This window comes from Lissotriton helveticus, chromosome 8, assembly GCF_964261635.1.
Source record: "Lissotriton helveticus chromosome 8, aLisHel1.1, whole genome shotgun sequence".
NCBI lineage: Eukaryota > Metazoa > Chordata > Amphibia > Caudata > Salamandridae > Lissotriton > Lissotriton helveticus.
The window spans coordinates 1,541,093,516-1,541,111,808 of record NC_136069.1 but is presented as its reverse complement, the minus strand read 5'-3'; the positions used below and the strand labels follow the sequence as shown (position 1 = coordinate 1,541,111,808).

Here is an 18,293-nt window from a genome sequence, read left to right as displayed (position 1 = left end):
CTGAGCACATCCATTCTTTTGCTCTCTAGCCCCTGGCTTGGGACTCACCCTCACTGGCTGAGGAGTGAAGTTCTGCATACCAACGTTGCATAGAAGGTATGTTTGTGATTGGTTTGAGATGGGTGGGAGGTCAAGAGCAGGGAAAAGCAAGTCACGTTCACTTCTAGTCTCCTCTTCTATGCCTACCTGCCGTTCACTCACTCTGTCTTTGTTTCATTCTCTCCTTCCTCAACACCCCATCTCACTCACTGGCTCTATCATTTGTGCTCTTTCCCCTTGCTCTTCATTTCATAGTGGAAACATCTCTTGAATGGATCATTAGAAAATGAGGTTACATAAAATTAAAAATCTACTTATTGGAAACCAAAAATATCACAAGACTGAATGTAAGCCATTTCTTCAATAAAAGGGATTTTTTAGGCACCCCCCAAAAAACACATAAAACACCACTAGTGCTAGAAGAATATTATACGAGCTTGAAGACAGAATTGGGCAAATTCATTTGCAGTTGAAACTGAAGTTTGGTACTTATTCAGATATTATATGCACTGCCAATTTTTAGCTGAGATTCTGAAGGAACGCAGAGACAAAATGGACTTAAAGTTTTGTCAGAAGTGGGATTCGAACCCACGCCTCCAGGAGAGGCTGCGGCCTTAACGCAGCGCCTTAGACCACTCGGCCATCCTGACCACATGTTGCTTGTCCATCTACATAGTGAGAAAGATAGTGTGAACAAAAAAAACACACATCTTAGGCCATAAGTGGCTATAGCAAGAAAAGAACTCACTGCACTTTTCCAAAAAGACAACCATATAAGCCCATGTGAGGGAAATGATCTGATTTTCTCCCTCAAGAAAAAAGAAGATTAAACACAGGTTTGTCAGAAGTGGGATTTGAACCCACGCCTCCAGAAGAGACTGCGACCTGAACGCAGCGCCTTAGACCACTCGGCCATCCTGACTTGCATTTGCAGCACCTTCCACAAGCCAGACAGCCATGCAAGTTTGGTACCGAAAAGGCATGCCCTCAATTTATTTATCCCATTATAAGCATTTCCAACAGATCTTTGAACAATCCATACAGAGCAGTACCTATGAAGAACTCTTTAGACCTTTAAAGCGTACAAAGAGAAAGTGCTATTCACCAGCCACTTGAACGGCCCAAAGCTGCTTTGAAATTATGTCAACAGCCACATCTTGGCTGACTAAAGCAAATTCAACAAGGGAGCTCAATGTCACAACATAGGGTGGAATACGCAAATCTAAGCAGCCCCTGATCACAGCCCTGAGGACATTGCTGTAAGTGTGCTGGAGTACAGCTGTCTACCAGGTGCTTGGCATTCTTCCAAATTTGCATGGCCTGTCTGGCCAGGGAATACAAGAGCATGACTCTTCTAGATGAGCTCTTACATGGGTCCTAAGCTCATTTGGTAAGGATTGCACTTTATCAGCAAGACTTTGTACAACAGAAATATATGAGAAACCCAAGCTCTCTTGACTAGACGAGGACGGAATAACGTCCCAGGTGAAGACGAACAGATGCAACTTCCATCAGATGTTATCCTGATGAAGAAGATTATATCTCCAAAAGTCATGTTAGAAGTGGGATTCGAACCCACGCCTCCAGAGGAGACTGTGGCCTAAACACAGCACCTTAGACCACTCGGCCATCCTGACAGTGGAGAGTCCTAAGAAATGTATAAAAGTCACTCAGAAATTTCTGCGTCCATGCAAGCTTGAAATAATTTCAACCTTCAAACACAAGGTGCAACTTTTTGCACAGGACAATAAACACAGAAGATCACATATGAAAGCATTTCATTTCACAGGTGTACTGTTTTTATGCTTTTAGAATAACTTATACCTCTCACCAGCTATTTAGGGTTCTGTATCCTACTCACAAAATTACCTTGCCTGCGACCTCTCTCTTTATACACAAACAACTACTGCTCAGGAAGTAGGAAGGCAGAAGGTGGGGCAGTTTATGCAAATTTATGCTGTCAATGTGCCTTGCAGATTCATGCAGAATTTCTAGTTCCTTGCTGGAAACAAGAGAGCAGGCCTTGTTTCAGATCAACTGTCCCTAGCAAGGAACGTCTGAGCACATCCATTCTTTTGCTCTCTAGCCCCTGGCTTGGGACTCACCCTCACTGGCTGAGGAGTGAAGTTCTGCATACCAACGTTGAATAGAAGGTATGTTTGTGATTGGTTTGAGATGGGTGGGAGGTCAAGAGCAGGGAAAAGCAAGTCACCTTCCCTTCTAGTCTCCTCTTCTATGCCTACCTGCCGTTCACTCACTCTGTCTTTGTTTCATTCTCTCCTTCCTCAACACCCCATCTCACTCACTGGCTCTATCATTTGTGCTCTTTCCCCTTGCTCTTCATTTCATAGTGGAAACATCTCTTGAATGGATCATTAGAAAATGAGGTTACATAAAATTAAAAATCTACTTATTGGAAACCAAAAATATCACAAGACTGAATGTAAGCCATTTCTTCAATAAAAGGGATTTTTTAGGCACCCCCCAAAAAACACATAAAACACCACTAGTGCTAGAAGAATATTATACGAGCTTGAAGACAGAATTGGGCAAATTCATTTGCAGTTGAAACTGAAGTTTGGTACTTATTCAGATATTATATGCACTGCCAATTTTTAGCTGAGATTCTGAAGGAACGCAGAGACAAAATGGACTTAAAGTTTTGTCAGAAGTGGGATTCGAACCCACGCCTCCAGGAGAGGCTGCGGCCTTAACGCAGCGCCTTAGACCACTCGGCCATCCTGACCACATGTTGCTTGTCCATCTACATAGTGAGAAAGATAGTGTGAACAAAAAAAACACACATCTTAGGCCATAAGTGGCTATAGCAAGAAAAAAACTCACTGCACTTTTCCAAAAAGACAACCATATAAGCCCATGTGAGGGAAATGATCTGATTTTCTCCCTCAAGAAAAAAGAAGATTAAACACAGGTTTGTCAGAAGTGGGATTTGAACCCACGCCTCCATAAGAGACTGCAACCTGAACGCAGCGCCTTATACCACTCGGCCATCCTGACTTGCATTTGCAGCACCTTCCACAAGCCAGACAGCCATGCAAGTTTGGTACCGAAAAGGCATGCCCTCAATTTATTTATCCCATTATAAGCATTTCCAACAGATCTTTGAACAATCCATACAGAGCAGTACCTATGAAGAACTCTTTAGACCTTTAAAGCGTACAAAGAGAAAGTGCTATTCACCAGCCACTTGAACGGCCCAAAGCTGCTTTGAAATTATGTCAACAGCCACATCTTGGCTGACTAAAGCAAATTCAACAAGGGAGCTCAATGTCACAACATAGGGTGGAATACGCAAATCTAAGCAGCCCCTGATCACAGCCCTGAGGACATTGCTGTAAGTGTGCTGGAGTACAGCTGTCTACCAGGTGCTTGGCATTCTTCCAAATTTGCATGGCCTGTCTGGCCAGGGAATACAAGAGCATGACTCTTCTAGATGAGCTCTTACATGGGTCCTAAGCTCATTTGGTAAGGATTGCACTTTATCAGCAAGACTTAGTACAACAGAAATATATGAGAAACCCAAGCTCTCTTGACTAGACAAGGACGGAATAACGTCCCAGGTGAAGACGAACAGATGCAACTTCCATCAGATGTTATCCTGATGAAGAAGATTATATCTCCAAAAGTCATGTCAGAAGTGGGATTCGAACCCAAGCCTCCAGAGGAGACTGCGGCCTAAACACAGCGCCTTAGACCACTCGGCCATCCTGACAGTGGAGGGTCCTAAGAAATGTATAAAAGTCACTCAGAAATTTCTGCGTCCATGCAAGCTTGAAATAATTTCAACCTTCAAACACAAGGTGCAACTTTTTGCACAGGACAATAAACACAGAAGATCACATATGAAAGCATTTAATTTCACAGGTGTACTGTTTTTATGCTTTTAGAATAACTTATACCTCTCACCAGCTATTTAGGGTTCTGTATCCTACTCACAAAATTATCTTGCCTGCGACCTCTCTCTTTATACACAAACAACTATTGCTCAGGAAGTAGGAAGGCAGAAGGTGGGGCAGTTTATGCAAATTTATGCTGTCAATGTGCCTTGCAGATTCATGCAGAATTTCTAGATCCTTGCTGGAAACAAGAGAGCAGGCCTTGTTTCAGATCAACTGTCCCTAGCAAGGAACGTCTGAGCACATCCATTCTTTTGCTCTCTAGCCCCTGGCTTGGGACTCACCCTCACTGGCTGAGGAGTGAAGTTCTGCATACCAACGTTGCATAGAAGGTATGTTTGTGATTGGTTTGAGATGGGTGGGAGGTCAAGAGCAGGGAAAAGCAAGTCACCTTCACTTCTAGTCTCCTCTTCTATGCCTACCTGCCGTTCACTCACTCTGTCTTTGTTTCCTTCTCTCCTTCCTCAACACCCCATCTCACTCACTGGCTCTATCATTTGTGCTCTTTCCCCTTGCTCTTCATTTCATAGTGGAAACATCTCTTGAATGAATCATTAGAAAATGAGGTTACATAAAATTAAAAATCTACTTATTGGAAACCAAAAATATCACAAGACTGAATGTAAGCCATTTCTTCAATAAAAGGGATTTTTTAGGCACCCCCCAAAAAACACATAAAACACCACTAGTGCTAGAAGAATATTATACGAGCTTGAAGACAGAATTGGGCAAATTCATTTGCAGTTGAAACTGAAGTTTGGTACTTATTCAGATATTATATGCACTGCCAATTTTTAGCTGAGATTCTGAAGGAACGCAGTGACAAAATGGACTTAAAGTTTTGTCAGAAGTGGGATTCGAACCCACGCCTCCAGGAGAGACTGCCGCCTTAACGCAGCGCCTTAGACCACTCGGCCATCCTGACCACATGTTGCTTGTCCATCTACATAGTGAGAAAGATAGTGTGAACAAAAAAAACACACATCTTAGGCCATAAGTGGCTATAGCAAGACAAAAACTCACTGCACTTTTCCAAAAAGACAACCATATAAGCCCATGTGAGGGAAATGATCTGATTTTCTCCCTCAAGAAAAAAGAAGATTAAACACAGGTTTGTCAGAAGTGGTATTTGAACCCACGCCTCCAGAAGAGACTGCGACCTGAACGCAGCGCCTTAGACCACTCGGCCATCCTGACTTGCATTTGTAGCACCTTCCACAAGCCAGACAGCCATGTAAGTTTGGTACCGAAAAGGCATGCCCTCAATTTATTTATCCCATTATAAGCATTTCCAACAGATCTTTGAACAATCCATACAGAGCAGTACCTATGAAGAACTCTTTAGACCTTTAAAGCGTACAAAGAGAAAGTGCTATTCACCAGCCACTTGAACGGCCCAAAGCTGCTTTGAAATTGAGTCAACAGCCACATCTTGGCTGACTAAAGCAAATTCAACAAGGGAGCTCAATGTCACAACATAGGGTGGAATACGCAAATCTAAGCAGCCCCTGATCACAGCCCTGAGGACATTGCTGTAAGTGTGCTGGAGTACAGCTGTCTACCAGGTGCTTGGCATTCTTCCAAATTTGCATGGCCTGTCTGGCCAGGGAATACAAGAGCATGACTCTTCTAGATAAGCTCTTACATGGGTCCTAAGCTCATTTGGTAAGGATTGCACTTTATCAGCAAGACTTTGTACAACAGAAATATATGAGAAACCCAAGCTCTCTTGACTAGACGAGGACGGAATAACGTCCCAGGTGAAGACGAACAGATGCAACTTCCATCAGATGTTATCCTGATGAAGAAGATTATATCTCCAAAAGTCATGTCAGAAGTGGGATTCGAACCCACACCTCCAGAGGAGACTGCGGCCTAAACACAGCACCTTAGACCACTCGGCCATCCTGACAGTGGAGAGTCCTAAGAAATGTATAAAAGTCACTCAGAAATTTCTGCGTCCATGCAAGCTTGAAATAATTTCAACCCTCAAACACAAGGTGCAACTTTTTGCACAGGACAATAAACACAGAAGATCACATATGAAAGCATTTCATTTCACAGGTGTACTGTTTTTATGCTTTTAGAATAACTTATACCTCTCACCAGCTATTTAGGGTTCTGTATCCTACTCACAAAATTACCTTGCCTGCGACCTCTCTCTTTATACACAAACAACTACTGCTCAGGAAGTAGGAAGGCAGAAGGTGGGGCAGTTTATGCAAATTTATGCTGTCAATGTGCCTTGCAGATTCATGCAGAATTTCTAGTTCCTTGCTGGAAACAAGAGAGCAGGCCTTGTTTCAGATCAACTGTCCCTAGCAAGGAACGTCTGAGCACATCCATTCTTTTGCTCTCTAGCCCCTGGCTTGGGACTCACCCTCACTGGCTGAGGAGTGAAGTTCTGCATACCAACGTTGAATAGAAGGTATGTTTGTGATTGGTTTGAGATGGGTGGGAGGTCAAGAGCAGGGAAAAGCAAGTCACCTTCCCTTCATGTCTCCTCTTCTATGCCTACCTGCCGTTCACTCACTCTGTCTTTGTTTCATTCTCTCCTTCCTCAACACCCCATCTCACTCACTGGCTCTATCATTTGTGCTCTTTCCCCTTGCTCTTCATTTCATAGTGGAAACATCTCTTGAATGGATCATTAGAAAATGAGGTTACATAAAATTAAAAATCTACTTATTGGAAACCAAAAATATCACAAGACTGAATGTAAGCCATTTCTTCAATAAAAGGGATTTTTTAGGCACCCCCCAAAAAACACATAAAACACCACTAGTGCTAGAAGAATATTATACGAGCTTGAAGACATAATTGGGCAAATTCATTTGCAGTTGAAACTGAAGTTTGGTACTTATTCAGATATTATATGCACTGCCAATTTTTAGCTGAGATTCTGAAGGAACGCAGAGACAAAATGGACTTAAAGTTTTGTCAGAAGTGGGATTCAAACCCACGCCTCCAGGAGAGACTGCGGCCTTAATGCAGTGCCTTAGACCACTCGGCCATCCTGACAACAAGTTGCTTGTTCATCTACATAGTGAGAAAGATAGTGTGAACAAAAAAAACACACATCTTAGGCCATGAGTGGCTATAGCAAGAAAAAAACTCACTGCACTTTTCCAAAAAGACAACCATATAAGGCAATGTGAGGGAAATGATCTGATTTTCTCCCTCAAGAAAAAAGAAGATTAAACACAGGTTTGTCAGAAGTGGGATTTGAACCCACGCCTCCAGAAGAGACTGCGACCTGAACGCAGCGCCTCAGACCACTCGGCCATCCTGACTTGCATTTTCCGCACCTTCCACAAGCCAGACAGCCATGCAAGTTTGGTACCGAAAAGGCATGCCCTCAATTTATTTATCCCATTATAAGCATTTCCAACAGATCTTTGAACAATCCATACAGAGCAGTACCTATGAAGAACTCTTTAGACTTTTAAAGCGTACAAAGAGAAAGTGCTATTCACCAGCCACTTGAACGGCCCAAAGCTGCTTTGAAGTTGAGTCAACAGCCACATCTTGGCTGACTAAAGCAAATTCAACAAGGGAGCTCAATGTCACAACATAGGGTGGAATACGCAAATCTAAGCAGCCCCTGATCACAGCCCTGAGGACATTGCTGTAAGTGTGCTGGAGTACAGCTGTCTACCAGGTGCTTGGCATTCTTCCAAATTTGCATGGCCTGTCTGGCCAGGGAATACAAGAGCATGACTCTTCTAGATGAGCTCTTACACGGGTCCTAAGCTCATTTGGTAAGGATTGCACTTTATCAGCAAGACTTTGTACAACAGAAATATATGAGAAACCCAAGCTCTCTTGACTAGACGAGGATGGAATAACGTCCCAGGTGAAGACGAACAGAAGCAACTTCCATCAGATGTTATCCTGATGAAGAAGATTATATCTCCAAAAGTCATTTCAGAAGTGGGATTCGAACCCACGCCTCCAGAGGAGACTGCGGCCTAAACACAGCACCTTAGACCACTCGGCCATCCTGACAGTGAGGAGTCCTAAGAAATGTATAAAAGTCACTCAGAAATTTCTGCGTCCATGCAAGCTTGAAATAATTTCAACCTTCAAACACAAGGTGCAACTTTTTGCACAGGACAATAAACACAGAAGATCACATATGAAAGCATTTCATTTCACAGGTGTACTGTTTTTATGCTTTTAGAATAACTTATACCTCTCACCAGCTATTTAGGGTTCTGTATCCTACTCACAAAATTACCTTGCCTGCGACCTCTCTCTTTATACACAAACAACTACTGCTCAGGAAGTAGGAAGGCAGAAGGTGGGGCAGTTTATGCAAATTTATGCTGTCAATGTGCCTTGCAGATTCATGCAGAATTTCTAGTTCCTTGCTGGAAACAAGAGAGCAGGCCTTGTTTCAGATCAACTGTCCCTAGCAAGGAACGTCTGAGCACATCCATTCTTTTGCTCTCTAGCCCCTGGCTTGGGACTCACCCTCACTGGCTGAGGAGTGAAGTTCTGCATACCAACGTTGAATAGAAGGTATGATTGTGATTGGTTTGAGATGGGTGGGAGGTCAAGAACAGGGAAAAGCAAGTCACCTTCCCTTCTAGTCTCCTCTTCTATGCCTACCTGCCGTTCACTCACTCTGTCTTTGTTTCATTCTCTCCTTCCTCAACACCCCATCTCACTCACTGGCTCTATCATTTGTGCTCTTTCCCCTTGCTCTTCATTTCATAGTGGAAACATCTCTTGAATGAATCATTAGAAAATGAGGTTACATAAAATTAAAAATCTACTTATTGGAAACCAAAAATATCACAAGACTGAATGTAAGCCATTTCTTCAATAAAAGGGATTTTTTAGGCACCCCCCAAAAAACACATAAAACACCACTAGTGCTAGAAGAATATTATACGAGCTTGAAGACAGAATTGGGCAAATTCATTTGCAGTTGAAACTGAAGTTTGGTACTTATTCAGATATTATATGCACTGCCAATTTTTAGCTGAGATTCTGAAGGAACGCAGTGACAAAATGGACTTAAAGTTTTGTCAGAAGTGGGATTCGAACCCACGCCTCCAGGAGAGACTGCCGCCTTAACGCAGCGCCTTAGACCACTCGGCCATCCTGACCACATGTTGCTTGTCCATCTACATAGTGAGAAAGATAGTGTGAACAAAAAAAACACACATCTTAGGCCATAAGTGGCTATAGCAAGACAAAAACTCACTGCACTTTTCCAAAAAGACAACCATATAAGCCCATGTGAGGGAAATGATCTGATTTTCTCCCTCAAGAAAAAAGAAGATTAAACACAGGTTTGTCAGAAGTGGTATTTGAACCCACGCCTCCAGAAGAGACTGCGACCTGAACGCAGCGCCTTAGACCACTCGGCCATCCTGACTTGCATTTGTAGCACCTTCCACAAGCCAGACAGCCATGTAAGTTTGGTACCGAAAAGGCATGCCCTCAATTTATTTATCCCATTATAAGCATTTCCAACAGATCTTTGAACAATCCATACAGAGCAGTACCTATGAAGAACTCTTTAGACCTTTAAAGCGTACAAAGAGAAAGTGCTATTCACCAGCCACTTGAACGGCCCAAAGCTGCTTTGAAATTGAGTCAACAGCCACATCTTGGCTGACTAAAGCAAATTCAACAAGGGAGCTCAATGTCACAACATAGGGTGGAATACGCAAATCTAAGCAGCCCCTGATCACAGCCCTGAGGACATTGCTGTAAGTGTGCTGGAGTACAGCTGTCTACCAGGTGCTTGGCATTCTTCCAAATTTGCATGGCCTGTCTGGCCAGGGAATACAAGAGCATGACTCTTCTAGATAAGCTCTTACATGGGTCCTAAGCTCATTTGGTAAGGATTGCACTTTATCAGCAAGACTTTGTACAACAGAAATATATGAGAAACCCAAGCTCTCTTGACTAGACGAGGACGGAATAACGTCCCAGGTGAAGACGAACAGATGCAACTTCCATCAGATGTTATCCTGATGAAGAAGATTATATCTCCAGAAGTCATGTCAGAAGTGGGATTCGAACCCACACCTCCAGAGGAGACTGCGGCCTAAACACAGCACCTTAGACCACTCGGCCATCCTGACAGTGGAGAGTCCTAAGAAATGTATAAAAGTCACTCAGAAATTTCTGCGTCCATGCAAGCTTGAAATAATTTCAACCCTCAAACACAAGGTGCAACTTTTTGCACAGGACAATAAACACAGAAGATCACATATGAAAGCATTTCATTTCACAGGTGTACTGTTTTTATGCTTTTAGAATAACTTATACCTCTCACCAGCTATTTAGGGTTCTGTATCCTACTCACAAAATTACCTTGCCTGCGACCTCTCTCTTTATACACAAACAACTACTGCTCAGGAAGTAGGAAGGCAGAAGGTGGGGCAGTTTATGCAAATTTATGCTGTCAATGTGCCTTGCAGATTCATGCAGAATTTCTAGTTCCTTGCTGGAAACAAGAGAGCAGGCCTTGTTTCAGATCAACTGTCCCTAGCAAGGAACGTCTGAGCACATCCATTCTTTTGCTCTCTAGCCCCTGGCTTGGGACTCACCCTCACTGGCTGAGGAGTGAAGTTCTGCATACCAACGTTGAATAGAAGGTATGTTTGTGATTGGTTTGAGATGGGTGGGAGGTCAAGAGCAGGGAAAAGCAAGTCACCTTCCCTTCATGTCTCCTCTTTTATGCCTACCTGCCGTTCACTCACTCTGTCTTTGTTTCATTCTCTCCTTCCTCAACACCCCATCTCACTCACTGGCTCTATCATTTGTGCTCTTTCCCCTTGCTCTTCATTTCATAGTGGAAACATCTCTTGAATGGATCATTAGAAAATGAGGTTACATAAAATTAAAAATCTACTTATTGGAAACCAAAAATATCACAAGACTGAATGTAAGCCATTTCTTCAATAAAAGGGATTTTTTAGGCACCCCCCAAAAAACACATAAAACACCACTAGTGCTAGAAGAATATTATACGAGCTTGAAGACATAATTGGGCAAATTCATTTGCAGTTGAAACTGAAGTTTGGTACTTATTCAGATATTATATGCACTGCCAATTTTTAGCTGAGATTCTGAAGGAACGCAGAGACAAAATGGACTTAAAGTTTTGTCAGAAGTGGGATTCAAACCCACGCCTCCAGGAGAGACTGCGGCCTTAATGCAGTGCCTTAGACCACTCGGCCATCCTGACAACAAGTTGCTTGTTCATCTACATAGTGAGAAAGATAGTGTGAACAAAAAAAACACACATCTTAGGCCATGAGTGGCTATAGCAAGAAAAAAACTCACTGCACTTTTCCAAAAAGACAACCATATAAGGCAATGTGAGGGAAATGATCTGATTTTCTCCCTCAAGAAAAAAGAAGATTAAACACAGGTTTGTCAGAAGTGGGATTTGAACCCACGCCTCCAGAAGAGACTGCGACCTGAACGCAGCGCCTCAGACCACTCGGCCATCCTGACTTGCATTTTCCGCACCTTCCACAAGCCAGACAGCCATGCAAGTTTGGTACCGAAAAGGCATGCCCTCAATTTATTTATCCCATTATAAGCATTTCCAACAGATCTTTGAACAATCCATACAGAGCAGTACCTATGAAGAACTCTTTAGACTTTTAAAGCGTACAAAGAGAAAGTGCTATTCACCAGCCACTTGAACGGCCCAAAGCTGCTTTGAAGTTGAGTCAACAGCCACATCTTGGCTGACTAAAGCAAATTCAACAAGGGAGCTCAATGTCACAACATAGGGTGGAATACGCAAATCTAAGCAGCCCCTGATCACAGCCCTGAGGACATTGCTGTAAGTGTGCTGGAGTACAGCTGTCTACCAGGTGCTTGGCATTCTTCCAAATTTGCATGGCCTGTCTGGCCAGGGAATACAAGAGCATGACTCTTCTAGATGAGCTCTTACACGGGTCCTAAGCTCATTTGGTAAGGATTGCACTTTATCAGCAAGACTTTGTACAACAGAAATATATGAGAAACCCAAGCTCTCTTGACTAGACGAGGATGGAATAACGTCCCAGGTGAAGACGAACAGAAGCAACTTCCATCAGATGTTATCCTGATGAAGAAGATTATATCTCCAAAAGTCATTTCAGAAGTGGGATTCGAACCCACGCCTCCAGAGGAGACTGCGGCCTAAACACAGCACCTTAGACCACTCGGCCATCCTGACAGTGAGGAGTCCTAAGAAATGTATAAAAGTCACTCAGAAATTTCTGCGTCCATGCAAGCTTGAAATAATTTCAACCTTCAAACACAAGGTGCAACTTTTTGCACAGGACAATAAACACAGAAGATCACATATGAAAGCATTTCATTTCACAGGTGTACTGTTTTTATGCTTTTAGAATAACTTATACCTCTCACCAGCTATTTAGGGTTCTGTATCCTACTCACAAAATTATCTTGCCTGCGACCTCTCTCTTTATACACAAACAACTATTGCTCAGGAAGTAGGAAGGCAGAAGGTGGGGCAGTTTATGGAAATTTATGCTGTCAATGTGCCTTGCAGATTCATGCAGAATTTCTAGTTCCTTGCTGGAAACAAGAGAGCAGGCCTTGTTTCAGATCAACTGTCCCTAGCAAGGAACGTCTGAGCACATCCATTCTTTTGCTCTCTAGCCCCTGGCTTGGGACTCACCCTCACTGGCTGAGGAGTGAAGTTCTGCATACCAACGTTGAATAGAAGGTATGTTTGTGATTGGTTTGAGATGGGTGGGAGGTCAAGAGCAGGGAAAAGCAAGTCACCTTCACTTCTAGTCTCCTCTTCTATGCCTACCTGCCGTTCACTCACTCTGTCTTTGTTTCATTCTCTCCTTCCTCAACACCCCATCTCACTCACTGGCTCTATCATTTGTGCTCTTTCCCCTTGCTCTTCATTTCATAGTGGAAACATCTCTTGAATGGATCATTAGAAAATGAGGTTACATAAAATTAAAAATCTACTTATTGGAAACCAAAAATATCACAAGACTGAATGTAAGCCATTTCTTCAATAAAAGGGATTTTTTAGGCACCCCCCAAAAAACACATAAAACACCACTAGTGCTAGAAGAATATTATACGAGCTTGAAGACAGAATTGGGCAAATTCATTTGCAGTTGAAACTGAAGTTTGGTACTTATTCAGATATTATATGCACTGCCAATTTTTAGCTGAGATTCTGAAGGAACGCAGTGACAAAATGGACTTAAAGTTTTGTCAGAAGTGGGATTCAAACCCACGCCTCCAGGAGAGACTGCGGCTTTAATGCAGTGCCTTAGACCACTCGGCCATCCTGACCACAAGTTGGTTGTTCATCTACATAGTGAGAAAGATAGTGTGAACAAAAAAAAACACACATCTTAGGCCATGAGTGGCTATAGCAAGAAAAAAACTCACTGCACTTTTCCAAAAAGACAACCATATAAGCCCATGTGAGGGAAATGATCTGATTTTCTCCCTCAAGAAAAAAGAAGATTAAACACAGGTTTGTCAGAAGTGGGATTTGAACCCACTCCTCCAGAAGAGACTGCAACCTGAACGCAGCGCCTTAGACCACTCGGCCATCCTGACTTGCATTTGCAGCAGCTTCCACAAGCCAGACAGCCATGCAAGTTTGGTACCGAAAAGGCATGCCCTCAATTTATTTATCCCATTATAAGCATTTCCAACAGATCTTTGAACAATCCATACAGAGCAGTACCTATGAAGAACTCTTTAGACCTTTAAAGCGTACAAAGAGAAAGTGCTATTCACCAGCCACTTGAACGGCCCAAAGCTGCTTTGAAATTGAGTCAACAGCCACATCTTGGCTGACTAAAGCAAATTCAACAAGGGAGCTCAATGTCACAACATAGGGTGAAATACGCAAATCTAAGCAGCCCCTGATCACAGCCCTGAGGACATTGCTGTAAGTGTGCTGGAGTACAGCTGTCTACCAGGTGCTTGGCATTCTTCCAAATTTGCATGGCCTGTCTGGCCAGGGAATACAAGAGCATGACTCTTCTAGATGAGCTCTTACATGGGTCCTAAGCTCATTTGGTAAGGATTGCACTTTATCAGCAAGACTTTGTACAACAGAAATATATGAGAAACCCAAGCTCTCTTGACTAGACGAGGACGGAATAACGTCCCAGGTGAAGACGAAGAGATGCAACTTCCATCAGATGTTATCCTGATGAAGAAGATTATATCTCCAAAAGTCATATCAGAAGTGGGATTCGAACCCACTCCTCCAGAGGAGACTGCGGACTAAACACAGCGCCTTAGACCACTCGGCCATCCTAACAGTGGAGAGTCCTAAGAAATGTATAAAAGTCACTCAGAAATTTCTGCGTCCATGCAAGCTTGAAATAATTTCAACCTTCAAACACAAGGTGCAACTTTTTGCACAGGACAATAAACACAGAAGATCACATATGAAAGCATTTCATTTCACAGGTGTACTGTTTTTATGCTTTTAGAATAACTTATACCTCTCACCAGCTATTTAGGGTTCTGTATCCTACTCACAAAATTACCTTGCCTGCGACCTCTCTCTTTATACACAAACAACTACTGCTCAGGAAGTAGGAAGGCAGAAGGTGGGGCAGTTTATGCAAATTTATGCTGTCAATGTGCCTTGCAGATTCATGCAGAATTTCTAGTTCCTTGCTGGAAACAAGAGAGCAGGCCTTGTTTCAGATCAACTGTCCCTAGCAAGGAACGTCTGAGCACATCCATTCTTTTGCTCTCTAGCCCCTGGCTTGGGACTCACCCTCACTGGCTGAGGAGTGAAGTTCTGCATACCAACGTTGAATAGAAGGTATGTTTGTGATTGGTTTGAGATGGGTGGGAGGTCAAGAGCAGGGAAAAGCAAGTCACCTTCCCTTCTAGTCTCCTCTTCTATGCCTACCTGCCGTTCACTCACTCTGTCTTCGTTTCATTCTCTCCTTCCTCAACACCCCATCTCACTCACTGGCTCTATCATTTGTGCTCTTTCCCCTTGCTCTTCATTTCATAGTGGAAACATCTCTTGAATGGATCATTAGAAAATGAGGTTACATAAAATTAAAAATCTACTTATTGGAAACCAAAAATATCACAAGACTGAATGTAAGCCATTTCTTCAATAAAAGGGATTTTTTAGGCACCCCCCAAAAAACACATAAAACACCACTAGTGCTAGAAGAATATTATACGAGCTTGAAGACAGAATTGGGCAAATTCATTTGCAGTTGAAACTGAAGTTTGGTACTTATTCAGATATTATATGCACTGCCAATTTTTAGCTGAGATTCTGAAGGAACGCAGTGACAAAATGGACTTAAAGTTTTGTCAGAAGTGGGATTCAAACCCACGCCTCCAGGAGAGACTGCGGCTTTAATGCAGTGCCTTAGACCACTCGGCCATCCTGACCACAAGTTGGTTGTTCATCTACATAGTGAGAAAGATAGTGTGAACAAAAAAAAACACACATCTTAGGCCATGAGTGGCTATAGCAAGAAAAAAACTCACTGCACTTTTCCAAAAAGACAACCATATAAGCCCATGTGAGGGAAATGATCTGATTTTCTCCCTCAAGAAAAAAGAAGATTAAACACAGGTTTGTCAGAAGTGGGATTTGAACCCACTCCTCCAGAAGAGACTGCAACCTGAACGCAGCGCCTTAGACCACTCGGCCATCCTGACTTGCATTTGCAGCAGCTTCCACAAGCCAGACAGCCATGCAAGTTTGGTACCGAAAAGGCATGCCCTCAATTTATTTATCCCATTATAAGCATTTCCAACAGATCTTTGAACAATCCATACAGAGCAGTACCTATGAAGAACTCTTTAGACCTTTAAAGCGTACAAAGAGAAAGTGCTATTCACCAGCCACTTGAACGGCCCAAAGCTGCTTTGAAATTGAGTCAACAGCCACATCTTGGCTGACTAAAGCAAATTCAACAAGGGAGCTCAATGTCACAACATAGGGTGAAATACGCAAATCTAAGCAGCCCCTGATCACAGCCCTGAGGACATTGCTGTAAGTGTGCTGGAGTACAGCTGTCTACCAGGTGCTTGGCATTCTTCCAAATTTGCATGGCCTGTCTGGCCAGGGAATACAAGAGCATGACTCTTCTAGATGAGCTCTTACATGGGTCCTAAGCTCATTTGGTAAGGATTGCACTTTATCAGCAAGACTTTGTACAACAGAAATATATGAGAAACCCAAGCTCTCTTGACTAGACGAGGACGGAATAACGTCCCAGGTGAAGACGAAGAGATGCAACTTCCATCAGATGTTATCCTGATGAAGAAGATTATATCTCCAAAAGTCATATCAGAAGTGGGATTCGAACCCACTCCTCCAGAGGAGACTGCGGACTAAACACAGCGCCTTAGACCACTCGGCCATCCTAACAGTGGAGAGTCCTAAGAAATGTATAAAAGTCACTCAGAAATTTCTGCGTCCATGCAAGCTTGAAATAATTTCAACCTTCAAACACAAGGTGCAACTTTTTGCACAGGACAATAAACACAGAAGATCACATATGAAAGCATTTCATTTCACAGGTGTACTGTTTTTATGCTTTTAGAATAACTTATACCTCTCACCAGCTATTTAGGGTTCTGTATCCTACTCACAAAATTACCTTGCCTGCGACCTCTCTCTTTATACACAAACAACTACTGCTCAGGAAGTAGGAAGGCAGAAGGTGGGGCAGTTTATGCAAATTTATGCTGTCAATGTGCCTTGCAGATTCATGCAGAATTTCTAGTTCCTTGCTGGAAACAAGAGAGCAGGCCTTGTTTCAGATCAACTGTCCCTAGCAAGGAACGTCTGAGCACATCCATTCTTTTGCTCTCTAGCCCCTGGCTTGGGACTCACCCTCACTGGCTGAGGAGTGAAGTTCTGCATACCAACGTTGAATAGAAGGTATGTTTGTGATTGGTTTGAGATGGGTGGGAGGTCAAGAGCAGGGAAAAGCAAGTCACCTTCCCTTCTAGTCTCCTCTTCTATGCCTACCTGCCGTTCACTCACTCTGTCTTCGTTTCATTCTCTCCTTCCTCAACACCCCATCTCACTCACTGGCTCTATCATTTGTGCTCTTTCCCCTTGCTCTTCATTTCATAGTGGAAACATCTCTTGAATGGATCATTAGAAAATGAGGTTACATAAAATTAAAAATCTACTTATTGGAAACCAAAAATATCACAAGACTGAATGTAAGCCATTTCTTCAATAAAAGGGATTTTTTAGGCACCCCCCAAAAAACACATAAAACACCACTAGTGCTAGAAGAATATTATACGAGCTTGAAGACAGAATTGGGCAAATTCATTTGCAGTTGAAACTGAAGTTTGGTACTTATTCAGATATTATATGCACTGCCAATTTTTAGCTGAGATTCTGAAGGAACGCAGTGACAAAATGGACTTAAAGTTTTGTCAGAAGTGGGATTTGAACCCACGCCTCCAGGAGAGACTGTGGCCTTAACGCAGCGCCTTAGACCACTCGGCCATCCTGACCACATGTTGCTTGTCCATCTACATAGTGAGAAAGATAGTGTGAACAAAAAAAACACACATCTTAGGCCATAAGTGGCTATAGCAAGAAAGAAACTCACTGCACTTTTCCAAAAAGACAACCAAATAAGCCCATGTGAGGAAAATGATCTGATTTTCTCCCTCAAGAAAAAAGAAGATTAAACACAGGGTTGTCAGAAGTGGGATTTGAACCCACGCCTCCAGAAGAGACTGCGACCTGAACGCAGCGCCTTAGACCACTCGGCCATCCTGACTTGCATTTGCAGCACCTTCCACAAGCCAGAAAGCCATGCAAGTTTGGTACCGAAAAGGCATGCCCTCAATTTATTTATCCCATTATAAGCATTTCCAACAGATCTTTGAACAATCCATACAGAGCAGTACCTATGAAGAACTCTTTAGACCTTTAAAGCGTACAAAGAGAAAGTGCTATTCACCAGCCACTTGAACGGCCCAAAGCTGCTTTGAAATTGCGTCAACAGCCACATCTTGGCTGACTAAAGCAAATTCAACAAGGGAGCTCAATGTCACAACATAGGGTGGAATACGCAAATCTAAGCAGCCCCTGATCACAGCCCTGAGGACATTGCTGTAAGTGTGCTGGAGTACAGCTGTCTACCAGGTGCTTGGCATTCTTCCAAATTTGCATGGCCTGTCTGGCCAGGGAATACAAGAGCATGACTCTTCTAGATGAGGTCTTACATGGGTCCTAAGCTCATTTGGTAAGGATTGCACTTTATCAGCAAGACTTTGTACAACAGAAATATATGAGAAACCCAAGCTCTCTTGACTAGACGAGGACGGAATAACGTCCCA

The 18,293-nt window shown here is 42.9% G+C and overlaps 20 non-coding genes across 20 annotated transcripts; all 20 read right to left on the bottom strand.

The window, feature by feature from the left end:
- Positions 1–606: 606 nt before the first annotated feature.
- TRNAL-AAG (transfer RNA leucine (anticodon AAG)) lies at positions 607–689 on the bottom strand. The gene has a single exon. It is a non-coding gene; the product is annotated as a tRNA-Leu (tRNA).
- Positions 690–878: 189 nt separating this feature from the next.
- On the bottom strand, positions 879–961 carry TRNAL-CAG (transfer RNA leucine (anticodon CAG)). Its single transcript has one exon. It is a non-coding gene; the product is annotated as a tRNA-Leu (tRNA).
- A 632-nt stretch (positions 962–1,593) lies between these two features.
- On the bottom strand, positions 1,594–1,676 carry TRNAL-UAG (transfer RNA leucine (anticodon UAG)). The gene has a single exon. It is a non-coding gene; the product is annotated as a tRNA-Leu (tRNA).
- A 1,026-nt stretch (positions 1,677–2,702) lies between these two features.
- TRNAL-AAG (transfer RNA leucine (anticodon AAG)) lies at positions 2,703–2,785 on the bottom strand. The gene has a single exon. It is a non-coding gene; the product is annotated as a tRNA-Leu (tRNA).
- Positions 2,786–2,974: 189 nt separating this feature from the next.
- On the bottom strand, positions 2,975–3,057 carry TRNAL-CAG (transfer RNA leucine (anticodon CAG)). Its single transcript has one exon. It is a non-coding gene; the product is annotated as a tRNA-Leu (tRNA).
- Positions 3,058–3,689: 632 nt separating this feature from the next.
- TRNAL-UAG (transfer RNA leucine (anticodon UAG)) lies at positions 3,690–3,772 on the bottom strand. The gene has a single exon. It is a non-coding gene; the product is annotated as a tRNA-Leu (tRNA).
- A 1,026-nt stretch (positions 3,773–4,798) lies between these two features.
- Positions 4,799–4,881, bottom strand: TRNAL-AAG (transfer RNA leucine (anticodon AAG)). Its single transcript has one exon. It is a non-coding gene; the product is annotated as a tRNA-Leu (tRNA).
- A 189-nt stretch (positions 4,882–5,070) lies between these two features.
- Positions 5,071–5,153, bottom strand: TRNAL-CAG (transfer RNA leucine (anticodon CAG)). Its single transcript has one exon. It is a non-coding gene; the product is annotated as a tRNA-Leu (tRNA).
- Positions 5,154–5,785: 632 nt separating this feature from the next.
- Positions 5,786–5,868, bottom strand: TRNAL-UAG (transfer RNA leucine (anticodon UAG)). The gene has a single exon. It is a non-coding gene; the product is annotated as a tRNA-Leu (tRNA).
- Positions 5,869–7,166: 1,298 nt separating this feature from the next.
- Positions 7,167–7,249, bottom strand: TRNAL-CAG (transfer RNA leucine (anticodon CAG)). The gene has a single exon. It is a non-coding gene; the product is annotated as a tRNA-Leu (tRNA).
- Positions 7,250–7,881: 632 nt separating this feature from the next.
- On the bottom strand, positions 7,882–7,964 carry TRNAL-UAG (transfer RNA leucine (anticodon UAG)). Its single transcript has one exon. It is a non-coding gene; the product is annotated as a tRNA-Leu (tRNA).
- A 1,026-nt stretch (positions 7,965–8,990) lies between these two features.
- TRNAL-AAG (transfer RNA leucine (anticodon AAG)) lies at positions 8,991–9,073 on the bottom strand. The gene has a single exon. It is a non-coding gene; the product is annotated as a tRNA-Leu (tRNA).
- Positions 9,074–9,262: 189 nt separating this feature from the next.
- Positions 9,263–9,345, bottom strand: TRNAL-CAG (transfer RNA leucine (anticodon CAG)). Its single transcript has one exon. It is a non-coding gene; the product is annotated as a tRNA-Leu (tRNA).
- Positions 9,346–9,977: 632 nt separating this feature from the next.
- On the bottom strand, positions 9,978–10,060 carry TRNAL-UAG (transfer RNA leucine (anticodon UAG)). The gene has a single exon. It is a non-coding gene; the product is annotated as a tRNA-Leu (tRNA).
- A 1,298-nt stretch (positions 10,061–11,358) lies between these two features.
- TRNAL-CAG (transfer RNA leucine (anticodon CAG)) lies at positions 11,359–11,441 on the bottom strand. Its single transcript has one exon. It is a non-coding gene; the product is annotated as a tRNA-Leu (tRNA).
- A 632-nt stretch (positions 11,442–12,073) lies between these two features.
- TRNAL-UAG (transfer RNA leucine (anticodon UAG)) lies at positions 12,074–12,156 on the bottom strand. The gene has a single exon. It is a non-coding gene; the product is annotated as a tRNA-Leu (tRNA).
- Positions 12,157–13,182: 1,026 nt separating this feature from the next.
- TRNAF-AAA (transfer RNA phenylalanine (anticodon AAA)) lies at positions 13,183–13,265 on the bottom strand. Its single transcript has one exon. It is a non-coding gene; the product is annotated as a tRNA-Phe (tRNA).
- A 2,014-nt stretch (positions 13,266–15,279) lies between these two features.
- On the bottom strand, positions 15,280–15,362 carry TRNAF-AAA (transfer RNA phenylalanine (anticodon AAA)). Its single transcript has one exon. It is a non-coding gene; the product is annotated as a tRNA-Phe (tRNA).
- A 2,014-nt stretch (positions 15,363–17,376) lies between these two features.
- Positions 17,377–17,459, bottom strand: TRNAL-AAG (transfer RNA leucine (anticodon AAG)). Its single transcript has one exon. It is a non-coding gene; the product is annotated as a tRNA-Leu (tRNA).
- A 189-nt stretch (positions 17,460–17,648) lies between these two features.
- TRNAL-CAG (transfer RNA leucine (anticodon CAG)) lies at positions 17,649–17,731 on the bottom strand. The gene has a single exon. It is a non-coding gene; the product is annotated as a tRNA-Leu (tRNA).
- Between the last annotated feature and the right edge of the window lie 562 nt (positions 17,732–18,293).